Source organism: Capsicum annuum, chromosome 1, assembly GCF_002878395.1.
Source record: "Capsicum annuum cultivar UCD-10X-F1 chromosome 1, UCD10Xv1.1, whole genome shotgun sequence".
Classification (NCBI taxonomy): Eukaryota; Viridiplantae; Streptophyta; class Magnoliopsida; order Solanales; family Solanaceae; genus Capsicum; species Capsicum annuum.
The window spans coordinates 92892113-92915547 of NC_061111.1; the positions used below are offsets into that span (position 1 = coordinate 92892113).

Sequence of the window (23435 nt, forward strand, 5' to 3'; positions counted from 1 at the left end):
TTAAAAAAATAATTTTTTAGCTTAAATGATTACAAGCTTAAAATAAGTGCTTATAAATTATGCAGATAAGTGTTTGGATAAAAGTGCTGAAACTGAAAAAAAAGTTATTGATGTGTTTGGTAAATAAGTGATGTTAAACAATTTTTTGTTGTTAAAATGACTTAAATGTCCTTAAAGTTGTTAACACCATAAATAAGGTGAATTATTTATAATTTTTAATTCTAAAATAAATTTTTTAAACAAACCTCCGACGTACTGATGAATTCGATGGAAACAAATAAAAATGAAAAGGAAAAAAAAACTACTACATATTTCAGGACTAAAGTTTAGGATATTTTCGAAATTGGAGAAAAATATAAAGGATAAAAAGGTAAATATTTTGATCAAAGCTAAAAGAATTTAATCTAAAAAATAAAAAGTTGGGGTACCCAACTTCTCACCTTTTGATTTTTTAATCAGTTTTTAGCTTATTTTAAGTATTTTTTAATTTTATTAAACATGTTAAAAGGATAAAAAATGAGATTAAAAATTGATTTAATCAGATTTTAATCCTATCTAAACAGGCTCATAATAGTATATTATTTTCTTTCTTTTTCTGCTATTCACTTTTTCCATTTCCCACCTTTCTTCTCTATACTACTTCAAAATAATAAAACAGAAGGAAGCCAAAATATGTATACACACACAATATATATATATAAAACAGAAAATATTTATTTATATTATTTTTTTTCTTTTCTATTTTTATTACAGAGAAACTAAACTGTTCTGAGAATCAGAAGGAACATTCATATTGCTGTTTCATGGTTTGCTTCTTCATTGATCTCCCAAATTTTTCTTTTTTCATTTGATTCTACTCCAACGTGGAAGGTTTAATACTGGGTCTTGAATCTTATTTTGAATTCTAGGGTTAAATTTTTTCACAATGCCTTCCTTGATTTTGCTCCAATTTTCAAATCTTTATAATGGGTATTGAGTAATACTTCCCATTTTATTTTTTCAGTTCACATTTATATGCATTGCATATACATGATTCTTGAAATATGGACAAAATGTGAAATTGTTAGAATGAATTGGCAATGAGGAGTGAAAAGGAGGAAAAAAAATGGAGAGTGTGATACAACAAGTGAGGAGTGAAAGGGTACAACCTTTGATACAGAGGACGAGGTTGAAAATTGGTTTGTTACTATTTGTGCTAGCATTTTGACATGGACCTGTTTGGTTCAACTCTGGCATTTGCGCGTGCTTTCGGGTTTCACTAGTTTAACTAAATTATCGGTTCGTGTTGATGAGACTGTGCATTCTCCTCCTCCACCTCTGCTCCCATCTAGTGAGTCTCAACGTGCCTGTATCTTGATATTGTTTTGTGATTCTTAATAAGTTTGTAATTTATTTGGTCAATTTTTATCAAACTATGCACCCTACTCGTGGATTACACCGGGTATGTTGTTGTTAACCAATTATGTGATTATGGTCACTCAATTTGATGAATTTATCTAGTAAAGTCATTTTTTTAATCAATAAAGTTACTTTTTGTTGTTTTGTATTAATGTCACTTTTCTTTGTTTTGTCTCAATAAAGTCACTTTTCTTTGTTTCGTATTAATAAAGTCACTCAATAAAGTCAGTAACTAGTCATTTGATCCTCTAAAAGTCAATCACACAGGAAACTTAGATTAAATGACAGGAAAATTGCCATAAGTAACTTATTCTTTATAAAATCACCGGAAAGCTTACTCTTTTGTGGTACTTAATAGATGATTATATCCATTTTCTCGCTCTACTTTATAGATAATTGTATCCAATCTTCAAAATTTGTCAAATTAACCTGCATATTTTTCCACCTTGAACAACATTACAAGAGTAGCGGACAAATGGCAATTTTTTCTTCGTACTTTTTAGAAATATAACATACATATTTCATATATGTGGCTTCTGCATACATGACAAATGTATGCCAATAAGAGAGCATTAAGACCTGAAGGAGGGAATGGGAATCAGGGCATCAGCAATGGCATCAGCAAAAGGCTCCCTATCCTGAGTTAACATGCTGTCAACAACTTCACTGTTGTTTAAGTTAACGGAGTATGGAAAAAAGAGTAAATTTTCTAGTGGTTTTATAAAGAAGAAGTTGCTAATGGTAGTTTTGGTGGTTTTATTGAAGTTTTCAATGTGATTGTTTTATAGAGAAACAAATGAACAATTAGGTGACTTTGTTGATCAAGACAAAGAAAAATGAATTTATTTTTAGGAAGGTAACAATTTAAGAATAAAATGACTTAACTAGATAAATTCATTAAGTTGGGTGATCATTTGAGAAATTGACCCTGATTACTTCATATAGCTGACATCAATTGATTGATCGATATGTGATTCTATTGGTTGATTAGCGTGGATGGCATTAAATGTTTGTTACAGAATCATTAGGGGACAAGGAATTCACTTGGCTTGTGGATAGTTTCATTGTAGTGAATTTGAGGAAAAGGCAAGCTTCATTTTTTCTTCTTGTAAGATGAATGTGAAAGATTGTTGATTTTGTTGTTTACCCAAGAAAAAAAAGGGAAATCTTTGTTTGGTAGCATGTTGTGTGCTTAACTAGACATTTGATATTGATGACTTTAGTTCCACAGGTATAGTGAAATTCAATGAGTTGGTTTTCCTAATGTAGCTTTTTCTAATTTGATGATATGAAAGCACAACCCTAATAGCTCAGGAATACAAGAAAGCGTATTAGTTTTGATGGCCTACTATGGTTGTGTTTTTCCATTTTACTCTTCTTGTCAGTTCCATTTCCATATGATGTGGTGGTTTGTATTCAATTTCAAATGTCTTCTTTTATTGCCAATTAGCTTAACAGTGTTCCGCTACCTTGTATGGTTTGCTTCAGTGATACACTTGTTTTCCCTTATCTCATGGGCCATGTCCATCCGTGATTGCAAATGTAATAGTCTTTAAAATGAAACTTCAAGTCTATTAACTTTAAAAAGTTAATTAGGCCATTAACTAATAGAATTTCTGCTTAGTAGGTTGAAGAACAAGTCAATGGGATTGGTAGGGAGTCAGCCAATAGTTAGTGCCAAAATGATGAAAACAATAAAGGCGCTATGCTCCAAAGGGAAAGGGAGTAATGGGGTGAAGGGAACTGTCTTTACCCTAAGGAACTTTCTTTTGTAATGATAGATTCTAGCGGGCTGTTTGACACTGTGTTAAAATCTTGTGTGTTCAAGAGAACATCCTCCTTGACAATGCAAAGGGAAGTGGTTTTGTTAGTAATGTTTGTTAATCCACTGCTTAAGCCCTAAAATGACTATAATTTCATTGCATAAAATGTTAGAGGGATTAAATGTTGTGTAATGTTGGAGAAAAGAGGTAACTTGATTACCAACAAATTACAATGTTGTTTATATACATATTCCCTATTTAGTATGATCGATTGAACACCCAAGTGTAGATGTGTATTCTGTTCATGTTTTATATATGTTTTGATCTTCATAACTTTCCCCACATTTTAATAGCCATAACTGCCATAACTACCATAACTCGATGTATATCAAATAATGACTTCAATATCATCTTCAGCTAAGTTGGTCGGACTCTTCACTTCCGGTGCCGCACCTGTGTCGACACGACGTGAGTATGGGCATGGGTGTGGGATCTGTACCGGATTTGGTTAACCGATTTTAGTTGCTTTGATGAAAATCAATAGGGAATTTTGGGATAGGTACAATGAATGCTGTAGTAAAAACAAAAGATAAGGTGAAATTGAAGAAAATGGAATACGTTGTATATAGAAATTTCTATGTCAAATCTTTTCCTTTTTATCTCCTTTTGGGATCTACTCTTTATCAATATTTACTTCTCGGAATACCTTCTTCTATGTTTTCCGCATAATGTCTCATAATTTAGACATATAACTTTATTTGTAGATATTTGAATTATTTTTAGCCGAATCCCCATACCCATATCTGTACCTTGAGTACCCCTGAATCTTATAATTTAGATCATGAAGGATTTGACCACTAGATTTGCACCTGAATCGGACACCCGTACCCGAGTCCAAGCAACTTAGATCCTCAGTGTCAGAAATAACTAGGATGGCAAACAGTGCAGTGCTGTGCGTTGCTGGGCAGACCCACAAAGATTTCAACCCTTCCCGCATAGCATAATTTTTTATTTTCAACCTACATCACCCTGTGCCATAATTTGCTCTTTATTTTAAGAAAAAGCTTTTGTGAATGAATTTGATGATTAATACCATCAGAGAAAAGCATCACTGATGAATAGTAAGTCTGTAAATTATTACTTGTCAATCTGTACCTATGAGATGCAACCATGTAATCCTTATCTACCTACCACACACTAGTGATTAGTTGTATCTGACATACTTTTTTAAGAATTCAATTTTTTTTCCTTTTTCCCTTCTTGGGTTTAGGATAGTGAATTCTGTTTAGTTTGTGTAAATACATTATTCTCTTTCCTAGTAAAAACATGTAAAAAAATGAAACAATAGAATAGTGTAAGAATAGAACGGTTCTTGAATTTGACAACTGATAAACTTCATTACACTCTCCGCAAGTATCTGATGAATGTACACATCCTCCATTTTATCTTATTTTGTTTTGTCTACTTCAATTATTCTTGTCCGTTTGGCCATGAAAATCATAATTTTTTGGAGTTGGAGTTGAAGTTGAAGTTGGAGTTGTGTTTGGCCATGAATATAAATTAAAGTTGTTTTTGAAATTTTGTGCGAGGAGTATGAGTGAAAAAAGTGAAAACAAATAAAACTTGTTTTTACTTTTTCAAATACAATTCCGGAATTGTATTTGGAATTCTCATGGACAAACACTACAGTTTTCACTTGTTTCACTAAAGTGAAATAATATTCCGGAAAAAAGTAAAAAATCACTCATGGCCAAACGGCTACTAAGAGTTGCTTTAAATCCACTTCAGTGTTTTAGGTTTAGCTTAAAAGATTTTTATCCAAATCCTCCACCCGCGTGATTTTTTTTTTTTTTTTTAAATATTTAAACCCGTTTCGTACCCGTAAAAGCTCTAACCCACACTGCCCCCAAATGCTGTAACCCGCCCTGTCCTGCACCATTACTATCCCTGGAAGTAACTGCTGGGATCCGGAACTTGTTAGTGTTATTCAGTTGTTCAGCAACCTAGAAGGTAACAAATGGAGAGAGGTATCAGATATTTTGAGAGGGCTGAAGGTCTGCAAAGGGATTGACAAAATTTAATCAGGAGGCAAAGCTCTCCTTCAAACGAAGTAAGCAAAAATGGCCATGCCAAATGATTTGGAAAATCAAGATTCCTCAAGGGTCTCATCTCAGAAAAATAGCATGCCGTACACAAGCAATCTTTTATGAGAAGTAGTTAGATACATTGTAACATATGTTTCATGTTGAAAAGAGCCGGATGTTGTCTATCATTTATCTTGTTGCTGTACAATTGCAATGAAGATATGAAAAATGTTTCTCAACCTCTTTGAAGTTAAGTGGGCGATAATAGGACGTGAAAATTAATTCTCTGAAGCTGGAAAATAAATTAGTATCCCGTGCCATTATGTATCATCCTGATTGTATGCAGAGTGAGAGGAATAGCAGATGTTCTGAAGGATGTCACGAACATGTTACGGATCTAAAATAGTCCAGTCTTGAGATGATATAGAGAATATTTTAATTTTATTAGCTCCCTACATGACTAGTGAGAAGCTACCTTTTGATATTTTCATACTATTTGTAATTAGCAGTCTCTTTAGTGAAAGACATTAAATTAAAACAACTATACATTTCTTAAACCCCTCCGTAGTTTTTGTTTTTACCACATTCTTTCTGACTTAAAATACCCCCCCAAAAAAAGAAAAACATCAATTAAAATGTGTGAAAAAGACTCATACCATGCCACCCTTCCACAAGGGTAAATATCTTTCTGTTGTATAAGCATACACATATTTTCTGAAGTTCTTATGGAATCAGCTGATGCTGCCAGATGAAATATTCTCAACCTTAAGGAGATGGAAAGAGTAGTACTTCTAGATTAATTGTATAAAAAAAGAAATGCTTTCTTGATGGGAAATGCATTAGTGGTTATATTTAGTGAAGACATGTATCTGTATCCTAATCAGTATATTTTGTTAATGCGCCAACAGAACGTGTTTTCATGAAAAGTGCTGCAGCTCATCTTGTTAGTGTAGCATTTATGAAAAGAGCAAATCTTTGAGCCCTTCTTTGCAAATCCAAATTCTGCTTCTGCTGTTATACATGACAATGACTATACATGAAAATAAGTAGGGACTATGCAAAACTTTGAGCTGTTGTAACTCCATTAATTTATTATGCCATGCTGGAAATTATACAAGGAATGGGTTTCTTCAAGTGTCCTGCAATGGTGGTTTGAACCAAATGCGTGCAGCGGTGGGGGTTTTTTTTTTTGGCTTTCTCTTTGTATTTCAATTTTCTCCTTTTGCTGTTGAGGAAGTTGGAAACTGTACAAGTGCATTCAAATTGAATTAGATCCCCGAAACTTGGATACAAACTCCTAACCTGATAAATTTAGCCATTTTAAATGTAGATCTGTGACATGGTGACTGTTGCACGGCTTTTAAATTTAACTCTGGTTGTTCCAGAGCTTGATAAATCATCATTCTGGGCAGATCCTAGGTAATTCTGGTGTTATGTACTGCTGTTTCCTTGACCTGTTTCTTAGTGATATATAATTACCATAGCATATATTGGTGATTTTGAGGATATTTTTGATGTGAGACACTTCATTGATTCATTAAGAGACGAAGTCCGCATAATAAGGAGACTGCCAAAGAATGTGGCCAGGAGATATCGATACCATCCACTGGTAATGCCTCCTGTTAGCTGGTCAAGTGAAAAGTACTACTTGCACCAGGTTGGTCTGTTTGTTTCTGCAGTACGTTGTTATCATATACGTCCTCCATTGTAATTTTTTTGTTACGTTGTTATCATATACGTCCTCCATTGTAATTTTTTTGTCTTACTTTCGTTTATAGTCCGTTTAAAAAAGAATGTCTCTTTTTTTTTTTGGCTACTCGTTACTTATAATTTTCCTCGTGGCATGTGTAGGATCACAAGATTAACATACATTTTGGTACATTCCACATATATTTAGTTTAAGACCACAAGATTCAAAAGTCTTTTTTACTTTCTTAAATTTGTGCCATCTCAAAACAAACAAACAAATTGAATCGGTTGGAGTAATTCATTAGCTGGTAGATGCATGATTGACCTGACCGAATTAGTTGTTCTTCGTGATTGTGCAACAATTGTATTGATCATCATTTGGAAGAGTATTGAGTTAAGCTTATAAGCTGGTCAAATTGATTGATAAACACTAATTGAATTATTGATGTGTTTGGTAAATATGTAAGTGCTTATAGGCCAAAATCAGTCATAAACTATAAGTTGATCATCCCCAACTAATGATTTTTTAGTTTATAAACACTTTTAGTTTGACCAAGTTTTTTACTATTTTTATCCTTAATTATTTTCTAATTCTCAAAATACCTTTCTCAAAACAAATCTAGAACTTCCTCTTCACCTTATATATGGTGTTCCTCTATTTCTTTACAAAGATACTTTTGAATTTGTACTTGTCGATAAAAGTTTTAAGGGTATTTTAGTTATTTTAACAAAAGGATAGCATATCAATATTTTTTTACCAAACACAACGACTACTTATTTTTAGTTTTTGCACTTTTATCTAAACAAGTAATTTCTTAGTTATAAAATTTTTTAGCACTTAAATGCTTTTCAACACTTCTATCCAAACACGTAACTCGCAACTACTATAGAGGTATCAAGTTGCTAAGCCACACTATGAAGGTTTGGGAGAGGGTAGTAGAGTTGAGGTTGAGGAGGACCGTAACTATTTTTGAGAACTAGTTCAGATTTATGTTACAACGCTCAACTACAGAAGTCATTCATAGCATAAGGAGACTGGTGGAGCAGTATAAGGAGAGGAAGGACTGGCACGTGGTGTTCATTGATCTAGAAAAAAACTTATAACAAAGTCCCTAGGGAGGTTTTCTGGTGGTGCTTGGAGGCTAGAGGTGTATCTGTGGTGTACAACCTGTTTTTTTGGTAGTTCTTGGAGGCTAGAAGTGTACACTAGGTTGATTAAGGACATGTATGATGGAGCTAAGACTCGAGTGTGATTAGTGGGAGGAGACTCGGAGCACTTTTCCGTGTTGATGGGGTTCACCGGGGATCGACCCTTAGCCCTTTTTATTTTCCTTGGTGATGGATATATTGTCCCAACAATTCAAGGTGAGGTGTCATGGTGCATGTTATTTGTGGATAACGTAGTTTTGATTGGCGAGACTTATGACAGAGTTAATGCTAAGTTGGAGGTTTGGAGACAGCCCTAGAGTCTAAAGGGTTGGGATGAGTAGGACCAAGATTGAATATTTGGAGTTCAAGTTTAGTGAGGTGACACATGAGGGTAATGTAGAAGTGAGGCTTGATACATAAGCCATCCAAAAGAGAGGTAGTTTATAGTATCTTGGGTCCATTATCCAGTAAAATAGAGATTGACGAGGATGTTACTTGCCATATTGTGCAGGGTGGATGAAATAGACTCGCATTCGGAGTCTTGTATGATAAGAAGCGGCCTCCTAAACTTAAAGATAAGTTTTACAGAGTGGTGGGTTAGACCAACTATGTTGCATGGGTTGGAGTGCTGACTAATCAAGATCTCTCACATTCAAAAGATGAAGGTGATGGAGATGAGGATGTTGCGATAAATATATGAATTTACTAGGAGAGATAGGACTAGAATTGAGGATATCAGAGACAAGATGGGAGTGACTTCGATGGAAGACAAGATTCGAGAAGCGAGGTTGAGCTGTTTTGGGCATGTGATGAGGAGATACATGGCGCCCCAGTGTGAAAGTATAGAGACGTGAGGTTGGTTATGGATGGATTTAGGAGAGGTAGAAGTAGACCGAAGAAATATTGGGGAGATGTGATTAGGCAGGACATGGCACAATTACAGCTTATCGAGGACATGGCTCTAAATAGAAATATGTGGAGGACGCGGATTAAGGTATGAGGTTAGTAGGTAGGAGTGCGTCCATACTAGGGGGTAGGAGTGCTTTGTCTTGTTGTCCGTACTAGTAGTCGTAGTGCTACAAATGTAGTTTCTTCTTCTTGGAGTTTTGTTGATGTCTGTTGTTTAGGGTGGATTGGGTGTGGTATTATTTTGTGGTAGTCTTGATCTGTTACTATTTGTTGTTTTGTTATTACCTATTGTTTCTTGTACTTCTATTATGACTATTTTTATCTTGAGCCAAGGGTCTATTGGAAACAACCTCTCTACCTCACCTTTGAGGTACTGGTATGAACTGCGTACACTCTACCCTTCCCTGACCGCACTCTATGGAGGTATACTATGTATGTTGTTATCTGAAAACCAGCTAGCCAGCAGGCTCCTATACTTGGTATTTTCACTTCACAAGTCTTGACTAAGTAATGTTGTCGCTGTGTGTACATTTATATACAACTTACACATTGAAATCAGTATGTAGTCGAATGATGATTTTGTAATCATTAAAAATCAGTAACCTTGATAACTGAATGTTCTTTCTGTCACCATTGAAAATTTACATGTTATTTAACAGTAGAATATCCTGCGTTAATGCATTTTATATGTATTAACAGATTCTGCCTCTCTTCAGCAAGCATCAGGTTATAAACTTCAACAGGACAGATACTAGGCTAGCAAATAATGGGATCCCTCTTGAGTTTCAAAGGCTTAGATGTCGGGTCAATTTTCACGCTCTGAAATTCATACCTAAGATTGATGTATTGGGACAAAAGTTAGTGCATATCCTTCAGCAGAGAGGACCATTTGTAGCATTGCATTTACGGTATGAGATGGATATGTTGGCTTTCTCTGGTTGCACTCAAGGCTGCACTGAGGAGGAAGCAGAGGAGCTGAAACAGTTGAGGTGATTACCAATTGAAGTACAAATGTTATTCACATTATGCTCATGTATCTTTGCTTCGATAGCGTTATGTTTTACCTAGGTATAATAGTTGAATTTAATGTTACTGTATGACAATGTGCAAGTAACATCATTTTCTTGGTCATGATCAAAATTTAGTAACATATGGCGCCGCAAGGATTGTCTAAAGAATAGGCTTTTCCTCTATTACCTACTTTGAGAACCATGTGAACAGAGTGTGGGAAGAAGTGGAGGATGTCCCCTGCGAAGTCACACACTTACTTGAGCTGGCAAGAGAGTGCCAAAGACCAGGCAATGGGTCGAATGAACTCCACTGGGTCAAAACATTTACAGACCAAGTTAATGTCCAAAAAAAATAAAAAATATATGAATCTATACTTGGATGAAGCTTTGATTGATATTTTCATCTTAGGGGCTGAAAGAAGTGCGTTTGGCTATGTTGTCGAGAGGAACGAGAAAGCATCGAATGCCAAAGAGGCGGCTCGACAACGAAGGAATAGAAAATTGTCAAGGATGACTTATTTGTTGGCGGAACAAAGGGCTGAATAGCAATAGTGATTCTCTAAGCTGGTTTGGATTCCCAATCTCTTAATAAATCGGTCAAAATAGATGAAATCACCTTTTTCTGTTCTTTCTTATCGGTTGGCAACCTTTGGGATGAGGTAGACATAAGATCACATGGAAGGAAGTTGTCTAAAACACCTACGATCTCTTGGAATTCACTAACCCTAGTAAAAGGTAGGTATAACGAAAAAAAAAATTCTATATAGGCGATACCAGTTAGTTGAGATTAAGTTTTAGTCAGCATCCAAGAGTGACCTAGTGGTCAATAAAGTATGCGAAAATAACATTACCATTATCAAAAAAAATAAAAAATAAAGTGTGTGCAAGCTTAGAGACTGGTATTCAAAGCCTACCAGATAGAAGAAACACTACCTATGCTGGGGAGTTTAACATGTACTGATAGAATAGTCGAGTGCACGAACCAGCGTGTACACTCACACCACCATAATTAACGGTGATGTTTTAGTCATTTTAGTACGTTATTTTTTTTCTCATTGAACATTTATACGCTAGTGAAAAATGTGGAGGACTAATAATGCTTGAGAAACTAAGTGTGTGTGTATTGCACAGAAAAGGCTTAATTGGAGTGACATGGATAGTGAGGATGAGATTGTCGATCTCAACTTACTTGGGATTAAAATGTAGTGTTGTTATTGCTGTTGTAATGATTATTTAATTTCTGGTTCCTCATAGAAGTTCCATATTGAGTTGTTTATCTGGGTAGTTCCTTGTTACACATTAATTTAGATGCCTTCCATTCCCTGAAATTCATATTGTGCAGTTGTATGATTACACATGTGACATTGAAGAATAGCTTTTTGATTTTTGATTGTTCTTTTAAGATCCCTTTGGCAGCGGACATAGAATAATGCCTAATCCAACTCCCCGAACCTAGGCAAAAGAGGAGGAAAACACCGAGAGGTAACCTCCGATGTTCTCTTGCAAAACACACAAAGTGGTGAAACACAGGAGCACATTTTTATAGTGCAAGAGTATGTATAGTATCAATATTTGATCCCAGTGTTCACCTTGGTTTTCTTTTGCTTTTGTAACTATTTACATGAACCAATACCTAGAATTGCACTATGGTGGTAGTTCTACTAATAAAGTTGATTATGAGCAGTGTCTGATGACTAACTATAGTGGTATAAGTTGGTTGTGGATCAAAACAGCAATGCGAAGAGCTGTAGCATCTTTTGCTTATAATTTTCTGTTTCGCATTGTTACTTGACTTTAAAGTTTCGACACTGTGGAAGAACTACAAATTTTTATTTGGTTATTTTCCCAACCTACATGATTTTCTTGATTCTACTATTTCTTTGTGTCCAACATTAACACACCTATTTGCCTACGTGATAAAATTTGTTTTACTTTGTTCACTCAGGTATGCATTTCCATGGTGGAAGGAGAAAGAAATTGTATCTGATGAGAAGCGATCTCAAGGCTTGTGTCCCCTCACACCAGAGGAAGCAACTTTGATTTTGCAAGCTTTGGGTATTGAAAAGGGTATGCAGATTTATATTGCATCAGGTGATATCTATGGCAGTGAAAGGAGGCTTGCTGCTTTGAGAACTGCCTTTCCAAATATTGGAAGTGTTAACTGCTTTGTAATTCCTTTTTTTTTGGGGCCTTCTCAAAGATTGTAAGTTGTAACTGTTTTGTAGTTCTCATTTTTTTTTGGCAGTAAGATATCTGAAAAAAACATTTTCTTCTATTCAATTAAAACATGTTTATTCAAAGTAAATAAGGGATCAAAGTTTGCCGAACTAAAAGAGATGTGTTGAAAGAACACATGTTAATAAAATACTAAAAGTACCACATGCAGAAAAAGAAGAAAAGGCAATGTTAAAGTACAGAGCTCGAGAATAAACATATTAGAAAACATATTAGGAAGAAGAAGAAGAAGAAGAAGAGGCAATGTTAAAGTACAGAGCTCGAGAATAAACATATTAGAAAACATATTAGGAAGAAGAAGAAGAAGAAGAAGAAGAAGAAAAGGCAATGTTAAAGTACAGAGCTCGAGAATAAACATATTAGAAACCATATTAGGAGAAATTTTGTCGAAGGTTCTTCCTTTGACATGAACAATCCATTGTTCATTAGCAGCCCAACTGAATGCTCTCATGCAGTTAGTAATAGTTGTTATCTTAAAAATCAGTATTTCGTAGCCCAGGATGACACTGACAAATTTTGATAGGGATACTGTTATGGAAACTCTATTTCAAAAAATTGCTTATATTCTGATTGACTGGAAACCTTAGCAATCAACTTATGACAGTTAAAGTTAAACCATGAAAAAAGTAAGGATTCAAAAAAAACTATGACACAGGTGAGATGCCAATAAAGTTTTGAAGTATTTTGGAGAGATGGAAGTATAAAACTCATCCGTACTAATGTAAATTATTAGCAATAATATTAATAAAGTTGAAGACTTGATGATTTTCAAGAATACTACAATATAATTAAAAAAACATGAAGATTGAGCACCCTTGATAATGTCCCAGAGTTGGAAAGTTTATTAAAATTTATTTACTATTATGAAGGTGTGAGTAGTTGAATTCAAAATTCTAAATATAAAGAGTAGACAGCTTTTCTATGAATTTTTTTTTTTATCTATAATTTACATTATTTAAATGAAAATAAAATCATAAAGTTTATTAATTAAAAATTTTGGCCCACATATTTCTTGGGGCCTAAAGCAAGGACTTCATTAGTCTTCCTCTTGAGTTACTCCTGGACATCATAATGATGATAGAGAATCAATTTGAATTTGTGCTTAGAAAATTCATAACAAAGACTAATTTTGAGAAAGTCATATAATGAAACTTTTGGAATAAGGGACAGTTTAGATTTTGGGACATCATAATAATGATAGTGAATCAATTTGAATTTATGCTTAGTTGATCCATAACAAAGATTAATTCTGATAGGACGATTGATGAAAATATATACTGAGCAAAAGAAAGATCTTCATACGATAACTATATTCACAAGATTGACTGCATAAATATATAAATGTGAAGATGTGTCAGTTATAAAGATAGATCGGATAGATGAGAGACAATCTCATTCAGTAGAGGATGCATATAACATACACAGAGTATATGATGAGAGAAAGTAGTCTGTTTAAAGTTAAATGTTTGGCTAAATTCATTAGCACCGCCCAAAACTTGTCTGAATCTTTCATTGTGACTATAGAACTAGGACTTATTCCAATTACACACTTCAACTGCTCAAAAAGTGTCTTATTAGATACTTTTTGCTGGCTTAACATTATGTGATAAAACACCTGAAATGGACGCGTGAGAGGTAATCATTTGATCAAAATTCTTTTTTTGCCTCTTCTTTTCCATTCCATCTTGCAAATTTTTGGTCTCCCCCCACTGTCGATGATGTCGCTGACACCACCATCGATGCTACCTTTCTCCTTTCTTTTCCTTTTTTGGCCATCTTATCTATGCTACCGCCACTGTCATGTTTTCTTCAGATTTGCCACCGCCGCCACCACGCCACCATCTTTGCCAAAAAATGGAGTCTACGATCTTGACTTCTATCTCTCACGTCACTGTGCCACCTTTTGAACATCTATCCCTCATCCCCCCGCGGTTCCCCTTCCACCCAAAACTAGATCTGAAACCAAAAAAGGCAGATCTGAATGAGGGATGGAGAAGAATACATAAAGGGGGCATTAAATGAAAGTGGGGAAGAAAAGTACAGTCGATTGACGGTGGATGAAGGCGGCGGTAGATGGAGGGGGTTGTGACTGCTCCTTAGGGTTAGGTTTAAAACTAAATTATTTTTTCTTTTTAATTTATATTCATTTTTTAATAATTAGTTTGGGTCTAAATTTCATATGTCCTCGGTTAACTGGTAACTTTTGACTCATCCATGAGTGTATTGAAAAGACATTTTATTTTTGGCTAGTTATCATAAAAGTATCTAATAGGAATATTTTTGGGTAGTGCAAGGGTTCATTTGGTACCGGAATGGGATAAACATAGTTATTCCATTGATTAGGGTATCCTAAAGGGTAGTTTGGCAGCTGGTCAGAGTTATGGAGGTATTAGTAATGTAGGGATTAGTCATGAGGAAATCGTATTATGTTATGCAGGGATTAGTTATTAGTTATTCATGAATTTGTTATTCCACCTTCTATGTTGCATAAAATAATACATAGATTCTCTCATAACTTATACATGTATTAGTTATGCAGGTTTTTAAAATGCAAACCAAACATTGTATTATTTTAATTCATGAACAATTTACCTCCTAACTAGCTACCAAACATGATATTATTTATGCAGAATATATACTTACATAACTCACCTCCAAAAAAGCTACCAAACGACCTCTAAGGGGTTAGTTATTGCACCATATATATGAAATAACCTCGGGACTAACTAATACCCTCAACCAAATGCAAGATCAAATAATCCTATATTTTATCCAAGGATTATTGTCCTTCATCCCTCATACCAAACAACCCATAAGTGCAACTAGAACAAGTCCAAGTTCTAGTGTAAAAATGAAAGATGAAGAAAAATTCTGGGGGTCGCTTATTACTTTTGCCTAAATGTTTTTACCTATAAAAAAAGAGGGAAAATAATTGAGATGATTAGATTATGTTCAACATAAACTTCCATTTTACTCGTTTGTATGGATCAAAAGTGGTAAAGTGGAGATGAGGTAGATATAAGATTACCTGTGGAAGTTTTCATTAAAAGTCTCAAAATCCATGCAAATTTAATTTAGAACTAAAGTAGAATATCCATATAGACGATATGGCCCAGGGCTTTGGTTCAATGACAAAGACCCAACAAGTTATGTGTGGGTCAGACATGGGTTGGAACTATGTTATGACAAATAGTGGTACTTTAGTTGGGAGGATAGAGGAGGTGGCCCATACTCCTTGATGTCTCGAACCTGTGTGCCGACAAGAGTTGGCAATAAGCCCATAGGTTTTTTTTTTTCCAATATAAAGGAAATTTTTATAGCAATATCAAATGGTCAGGATCAAGGATTGGCATTATTACTATTAGAGTTCTAAGTTCAATTCACTCTTAGAAGCAGAACAAAGGCAAGAAACAGAGAAAGTATTTGTTGCAGGAAAAAGAAGCAAAGAAAGTATTTGTTGCTGGAAAGCTATTTTTTTCATTGAACTGAAATTATGCTTAAATAGAAAAAATTGCAACAATCAAATCCTATAATTATGCAACTACTTGTACATGATTCCATGATCAGTACATCCTTAAAAACTGAACCATTAACACCTAAAAAACAGCAACTAAACTAAGTTGAGAACATGGCTAAAAAACTAGATAATGTTCAGCAACTATTCCTACTTTTACTGCAGAAAGTGAGGCAACAATCAACACTCCTCCTTGCTTCAGTTGCTGCAAATTCCAAGTCTTTCTCTGAGAAATTCAAATCTGCTCTTTGGCAAGGCTTTGGTAAACATATCTGTCAGTTGAAGATTCGTCTTGTAGTACTTTAACCCAATCGATCCTTGTTTCTGCACGTCTCTGAGAAAGAATAATTTGATATTGAAATGCTTGGTTTTTGCATGAAAAGCAGGATTATTTGAGGTAGCAATAGCTGCTTGATTATCTACAAACACCTCTGTGCACTTCTCTTGCTTTAAATTCAGATCAAGTAGAACTTTTCTAAGCCATAAGGCTTGATTTGCAGCAGCTGTTGCTGCAATAAACTCAGCTTCGGCCGTCGACTGTGCAACAATTTCTTGCTTTTTAGAGCACCTAGAAAATACACCTGAACCAAGACTAAAACAATATCCAGAAGTGCTCTTCATGTCTTTAGAAGAACCACCCCAATCACTATCAGACTATCCCTGCAACACGTGCTTCAAATTGGCATTAAACTTGATTCCAAAATTCAGTGTTCCCTTAACATATCTTATCACCCTTTTTGCTGTTCTAAAATGAGTGTTAGTTGCATAATTAGTGAATCTAGATAGAAGACTTACAGCATATAAAATGTCGAGTCTAGTTGCTGTAAGATACATGAGACATCCAACCATACTTCTATAAAGAGTCTCATCCACTTTTTCAGCTTCATCATTTTTGCTAAATTTCTCCTTTTGACACATCGGAGTAGTTGTTTCTTTGCAATTTTTCATCCTAAACTTTTTCAAGATGTCTTTTGCATACTTCTTTTGACAGATGAAAACTTCCTTGATTTCCATTCCTAGAAAATAAACCATTTCTCCCAAGTCCGTCATCTCGAAAGTATGCTGCATATCTTCTTTAAATTTCTGAACAAGCTCATGGTTGCGTCCTGTAACCAGCAAGTCATCTACATATAGTGAAATAACAATAAGATTTGTTTCGTCACCTTTAATGTAGAGAGTAGCTTCGCTGAGGCTTTTTCTGTAACCCAACTGCACCAAATGTTCATCAATCCTGCTGATACAAAGCTTTTTTGAACTGATACACTTCATCTTCATGCCCTTTGATTGCAAATCCTTCAGGTTGCTCGACATAAATTTCCTTCTCAAGATAGCCATTCAAGAATGTTGATTTAACTTCTAGCTGAAACACTTTCCAACCATTTTGTGCAGCTATAGCCAACAACAATCTCATGGTTTCTAATCTAGCAACAGGAGCAAATGTATCAGAAAAATCAATACCAAAAATTTGAGCGTACCCCTTTTCAACAAGTCTGGCTTTGTGCTTGTTGATAGAGCTATTTGCGTTCAGCTTGGTTCTGAAAATCCACTTCACTCCTATGACTTTCCTGTCTTCAGGTCTTTTCACAAGTTTCCAAGTCTGGTTCTTCTCAATCATGGTGAGTTCTTCCTTCATTGCAGCTCTCCATTTTGGATCTTTTTCTGCTTCGCAAAAATCTGTTGGCTCAAGAACAACCATGTTGCATCTCTGATAGATATCAGAGAGTGATCTTGTGCCTCTCACCGGAACATCATCCACCAATTTATCTTCTTTCAGTTGGGGTATTCTACTTTGATCTGGAAATAGCACCGGTTCTGCTTCTTTCGAGTTCCATTTTTCATCCTCCATGAAATGAACATCTCTACTTACCAGAATTTTCCTTGTATGAGGTTGGAAAACTCTGTAAGCCTTAGAAACAGTGCTATAACCCACGAATATTCCAGCTTCTGCCTTTTTATCAAGCTTATCTCTTTTACTCTGTGGCACATAAGTAAAGCACAAACATCCAAACACTTTGAGATTTTTTAAAGAAGGTGTATACCCATACCAGATTTCAAGTGGTGTCTTCTCTTCTAATGCTTTTGTTGGAAGCCTGTTGAGTAGAAAAACTGATGTATGGCAGCTTCTGCCCAATACTCTTTTGGCAAACACTTCTCATGCAACAAGTATCGTGCCATCTCCATTCTGGTATGATTCTTCCTCTCACTAACTCCATTTTGTTGTGGAGTATATGGAGCAGTGAGTTGGTGTTCAATTCCAGATTCTTTTGATCAGATGTATACTCCTTGCCATTGTCGGACCTTAATGATTGAATCTTACAACCACTTTGAGTTTCAATCCACTGCTTGAATTTCCAGAAGATAGTGGCAACCTCTAACTTGAACCTGAGAAAATAAATCCAACACATTCTTGTATAGTCATCAATGAAAACTATGTAATACTTACTCCCTTTGAGTGACGGAGTTCGGTGAGGACCAGCTAGATCTGTGTGGATTAATTTTAAATTAATTTTAACTTTTCAGTGGCTCTCCAGGTTGCTTTTTTGAAAGGAAGCCTTGCTTGCTTGCCAAATTGGCAAGTTTTGCAATATGGAATTTCGGCTTAAAGATTAGGCAGCCCTCGAACCAGATCTTTCTTTTGTGAGTTCATTACCGCAGCATGGTTGAAATGTCCGAGCCTTTTGTGCCAAACTTGTGCAATGACTTTAGTTGCAGAATAAACTTTTTGCTCAAGATCTAAAAGATCCAATGTAAAGCTCCTTCCCTTCATCATTACCTTGAATAAGTTTCTGCCATCTTCATCCTTGATTTGACAGTAATTGGTTTCAAAGAGAAGTTTGAAAACATTCTCAAGCATCTGCCCGATACTCAACAAACTATGACTAATATTAGGTACAAATAACATTTCTTTGATAAGTTTTGGACCTGAGGAGCATTTCATTTCCACAGTACCTTTGCCTTCGGTAGGAATGTAGTCTCCATTACCAACTTGTCCTTTGGAAATTACTGAAGTATCCAACTTCTTGAAGAGATCACGATCAAAAGTCATGTGGTTTGTGCAATCACTGTCAATAAGCCACTTGTCACTCGAGCAGCTAGTTGCCAAATATGTCGCTACAAAGAGTTGCTCTTCATCTTCCTGATTAACTAGCTGTGCAGCATTAGTTTGCTGAGTGTTTTTGCAAACCTTCTGATGATGATGTCCCATTTGCTGACATTTCTCACACTGCTGGTCTGGCCTTCTTCAGCATTTGAACGGTGAATGACCCTTCTTTCCACAATGCTTGCAGGATGAAAATCACGTTTCGTTCCCCTGTTGATCCCAGGAGAATGAGAACTTGAGTTTTCCTTCTTGTTCTGCTTCTTCTTTTCTTTGTCTGCCTGGTTTGATTGAACTTTTGCAGGTAGTGCACCCTCAACAGATCTTTCAGACCTCATTAGTCTTCTCTGTTCTTGTGCTTGCAAAACATTCAATAGTTTTGCCAAACTAATTTGTCACAGATCCTTAGAATTTTCCAGTGAGGAAATAGTTGTTTCAAACCTTTCGGGGACTGTTACGAGAATTTTTTGAACCAATCTAGAATCAGGAAATTCAGAGCCAAGTAATCTTACATTGTTTGCAATGTTGAGTAATTTATCAGAATACTCTTTGATTGTCTCTGAATCCTGCATCTTCTGAAGTTCAAATTCTCGGATCAAGTTAAGAGTACGCATACCTTTGATCCGTTCATCTCCTTCATATTCTTTCTTTAAGAAGTTCCAAACCTCAAAAGCCGATTTCAATGTCATAATCCTGACAAAGATTTCAGATGAGACTGCAGCGAATAACGTTGCTCTAGCCTTTGATTTTCTTGTTTTCTTTTCCTTGTGATTCCTAATCTGCGCCATGGTTGGATTTTCAGGCAAGGGAGGAACTTCATAGTCCTCCTCAACAGCTTCCCATAGATCATTTGCCTCCATGTGTGCCTCCATTCTTGCTGCCCAGACATGATAGCCTTCACCTTTGAAGACTGGTGGTGCTAGTGCAGTGAAAGGAGTCTCTGAATCCATAAAAGAAAAAACAAGAAGAGAAAGATATGTTTCCCTCAAATGCAGGTCCCTCAAGAAGAGAGCTTTGATACCAATTTGTTAGAGTTCTAAGTTAAATTCACTCTTAGAAACAGAACAAAGGCAAGAAACAGAGAAAGTATTTGTTGCAGGAAAAAGAAACAGAGAAAGTATTTGTTGCTGGAAAGCTATTTTTTTCATTGAACTGAAATTATGCTTAAATAGAAAAAATTGCAACAATCAAATCCTCTAATTAAGCAACTACTTGTACATGATTCCATGATCAGCACATCCTAAAAAACTGAACCATTAACACCTAAAACACAACAACTAAACTAAGTTGAGAACATGGCTAAAAAACTGGATAATGTCCAGCAACTATTCCTACTTTTACTGCGGAAAGTGAGGCAACAATCAACAATTACACTTACAGTGGTCTGATGTTTGTCAATAATCTTTTATTTTGGTAAGACTTGTATACTGGTGGTGTAGGGAATAACACTCAAGGGTGTGGGTGGTCAATGAAGTGGGTTGAGAACCATCATGTCCCAAGTCCAAGTCCCAGTGGAGGCAAAAACACTAGTTAAGTTCTTCCCATTTGTCCAAGCATTGGTGGACAGAGTTACCCAGTACCTACACTAGTGGGATGTTGCAGGTGCGCACAAACTAATCTAGAATCCGCAATTATTGAAATAAAAAATATTATTGTTACTTCTCAAAAAAAAAAAATATTGGTGTAGAATCTATATAACCGACCAAACTCTTTTGGGGTTTGATGGGTAGTTGATTGCTAGCTTGATTTATAGGTTTAATATGCTGAATTTCTTGCACCCAGTGTTTAAAGCTGCAAACTCCGACATGGCTAATTCACTTGCACTCCTGTAAATAGCTAGCTGATTCTTTCATCATTTCGACCATGACATTCAATTAATATATCTCTGATTTTTGTTTATATCGCAGGTGAAAAAAGAAATGCTGCTTGATCCCGAAGAGTTGCAGCAGTTCCAGAATCATTCATCTCAAATGGCAGCATTAGATTTCATTGTATCAACTGCTAGTGACATATTTATCCCTACTTATGATGGCAATATGGCTAAACTTGTCGAAGGTCATCGTAGGTGCATATGATCTACTATTTGTATGGATGAATGTTCCTTGCATTTATCTTGAAGGCGTTCCTGAATAGATCTGTTGCAGGTATCGTGGTTATAAGAAAACCATCCAGTTGGATCGCAAAACTCTGGTAGGGTTATTAGACTTGCATCAGAACTGGACCCTTTCAGGGGATGAGTTTGCAGCTGCTGTGCGACAGTCTCACAAGGGAAGAATCGGACAACCAGCTCTTCGAAGAGTTATTGAGGACAAACCCAAAGAAGAAGATTATTTTTATGCAAATCCTCACGAGTGTCTTGTGTGAGAGTGCAAAATGTGAAGGCCCGGATAATTCAACTGAAGTTCAATGAGACATGTCCACCAAGATTATAACTCGCTTGAATATTTGGTTCCACAGCCTAATGCACATGCAGTTTTTTATGAAGGAAAAGAAAGCCGAAGGCTTAAATTTTTTCTTTTATAAGTCAAGATTCTTTTAGAGAAAGGCAAAAAAAAAAATGTGGCCTTTCTTAGTCTTGGGAGTACTTAGGAGATTTGTTGTCTATAGATGAGTAGTTTCGTAAGATTCAACATGTGAAGGAAAAAAGCAAAACAGTGTAGAAACAAGTGATATATTCAAAATAAAAAAGTGCCAGTAGCCAATCAATCAGGATTGGTGCCATCTGCTCTGCTTCTTACTGTTGAAAGTGGTTGAAGCTTTGAAGCTCATTTTCTTGCATTCCTTTCAATTCTTTCAGTCGATTTTGCAACTTTCAGCTATACAAAGTTAGGTGATTTATTAGTAAATGCATTTTGTTCTTTGTTAAGGGAAAACCTGACCTTTGGCTTTGTAGTTCTCAAGCCTAGTGTGTTTATAATTGCTAGTTTTAGGATTCAGAAATCAGTGCAGCAAACGCTACTCAAATACCCAAAAAACTATGAGAAATTAATATTGAATAGCTGCCCACCTAAAAAGTATTCGGTAACTGTATGTTATATGTATATATTAGTGAGATGTTGTAAATGTTTTTGGTCGTGAGGTCAATTGTATAACTTCCCTAAAACAATATTCATCTAGAAGCCTATTTTCTTGTACAATTTGTTAAATGATGCAACTTTACAAATTACAAACCAATTAGCGACTGCAGGAGAGGACTGAGGTGAAAGGACAAGAAATTGGATGCTCTCCTTATTTGACTCAATCTACTTGCCCAGAATCAAATTAGAATACAATAAAAACTTGGTTTCAATTGTGCGGTCTGGACCAGTTTTGGTCCAGTGTTTGCTGCTGTGTTGGACCAATTTTTGGTCCAGTTTCTCTATTGTTCTGCAGTGTTAAGTGTAATTTGGTCCAATTTGTTGTCCAGTTTTTGCTGCAATATTGGTCCATTTTCGGCTGCTGGGCGCTGATTTTGCTGCACATATTGCTCCAGTTTTGGTCCAGCTTTTGCTGCTGTGTTTGTGCAGGTTTTACCGAGGTTTTGATGCATTTTTGGTCCAGTTTAGGCTGTTGTTTTGGTGCAGTTTTAGCTGTTATTTTGATTTAGTTTTGGTGCAGACATTGCTCCAATTTCGGTTCTCTTTTTGCATGATTTTATGTTCAGTTTTGGTGTACTTTTGGTTTAGAACTACAAATATTAAACTTGCAATGCCAAAACAAGTATTGGAACAAAATATGCAACTTGTCATAGCAGATCAATCACATAATAGTTCTTATAAAAGAGAATCACCTAACTAACTACAATAATCTTTCGATTCTTCAACAAACAACACCCAAGAAAACCACTCAAAAGTTGCACTTATCCGTCTTCGTAACTCACTTTCGTATGACTTCTCATCTCCACGCAGGTACATGTGATTGCCATTTTTTTCAAGTCTTTAGTGTGAGCCACAACATGGCCGAATCCTCACACTCTCACACAGCCCTAAAATGCACAATCATAGATCGTGTCGAACATATTCTCTATTTCGGATGCAAAATCCCATTTTACCTTACCCAGGATTACCTCCACTAGCTTCCATCTGTATTACATTTAAACCAACCTACTGTTGGGAAAGACCAAACCACCTAGTGGCAAATTGAGTATTTTCGTTGAGGAGGTTCAAAATATGAAGTAACCTCATGAAGAAACCGAAGGGGTTCAACATTTGCTATATATACATAATAACTGTATATAATCATTATTATTAATTTTGCGGACCACCCTTCTTATACATACGTCACTGTTTCCTCATGTTTAAGTGTGTTTCTCCTCTTCAGAATAGAGGCTTTAACTTCTCATAACAAGGAACTTCCCACCATTTTTAATCGCTTGACGCAGCTGAATAAAAATTGATATACCCTAGATTTAATCTCACGTGAGATGATTTGAACATATTTTTGTAAATATTATTTGATGCAATAATATGGCTTCTGATATTCTTTTGATCATAGTTATTATTAATTGTTTGGTTAATATGATATATTTGATTTAAGTTTTGGGGCATGAGGTGATAGTGAGAGAGTCACGTCTTAATCTTAAAATTGTTCTTAATCATAGCATCACTA

General features: G+C 35.6%; 1 long non-coding RNA gene and 1 pseudogene across 1 annotated transcript; both read left to right on the forward strand.

The window, feature by feature from the left end:
• Positions 1-661: 661 nt before the first annotated feature.
• LOC107878216 lies at positions 662-21616 on the forward strand (annotated as a pseudogene).
• Positions 12161-20453, forward strand: LOC107878223. The gene is made up of 2 exons (XR_001676775.2): positions 12161-13872; positions 20288-20453. It is a non-coding gene; the product is annotated as an uncharacterized LOC107878223 (long non-coding RNA).
• Positions 21617-23435: the final 1819 nt, after the last annotated feature.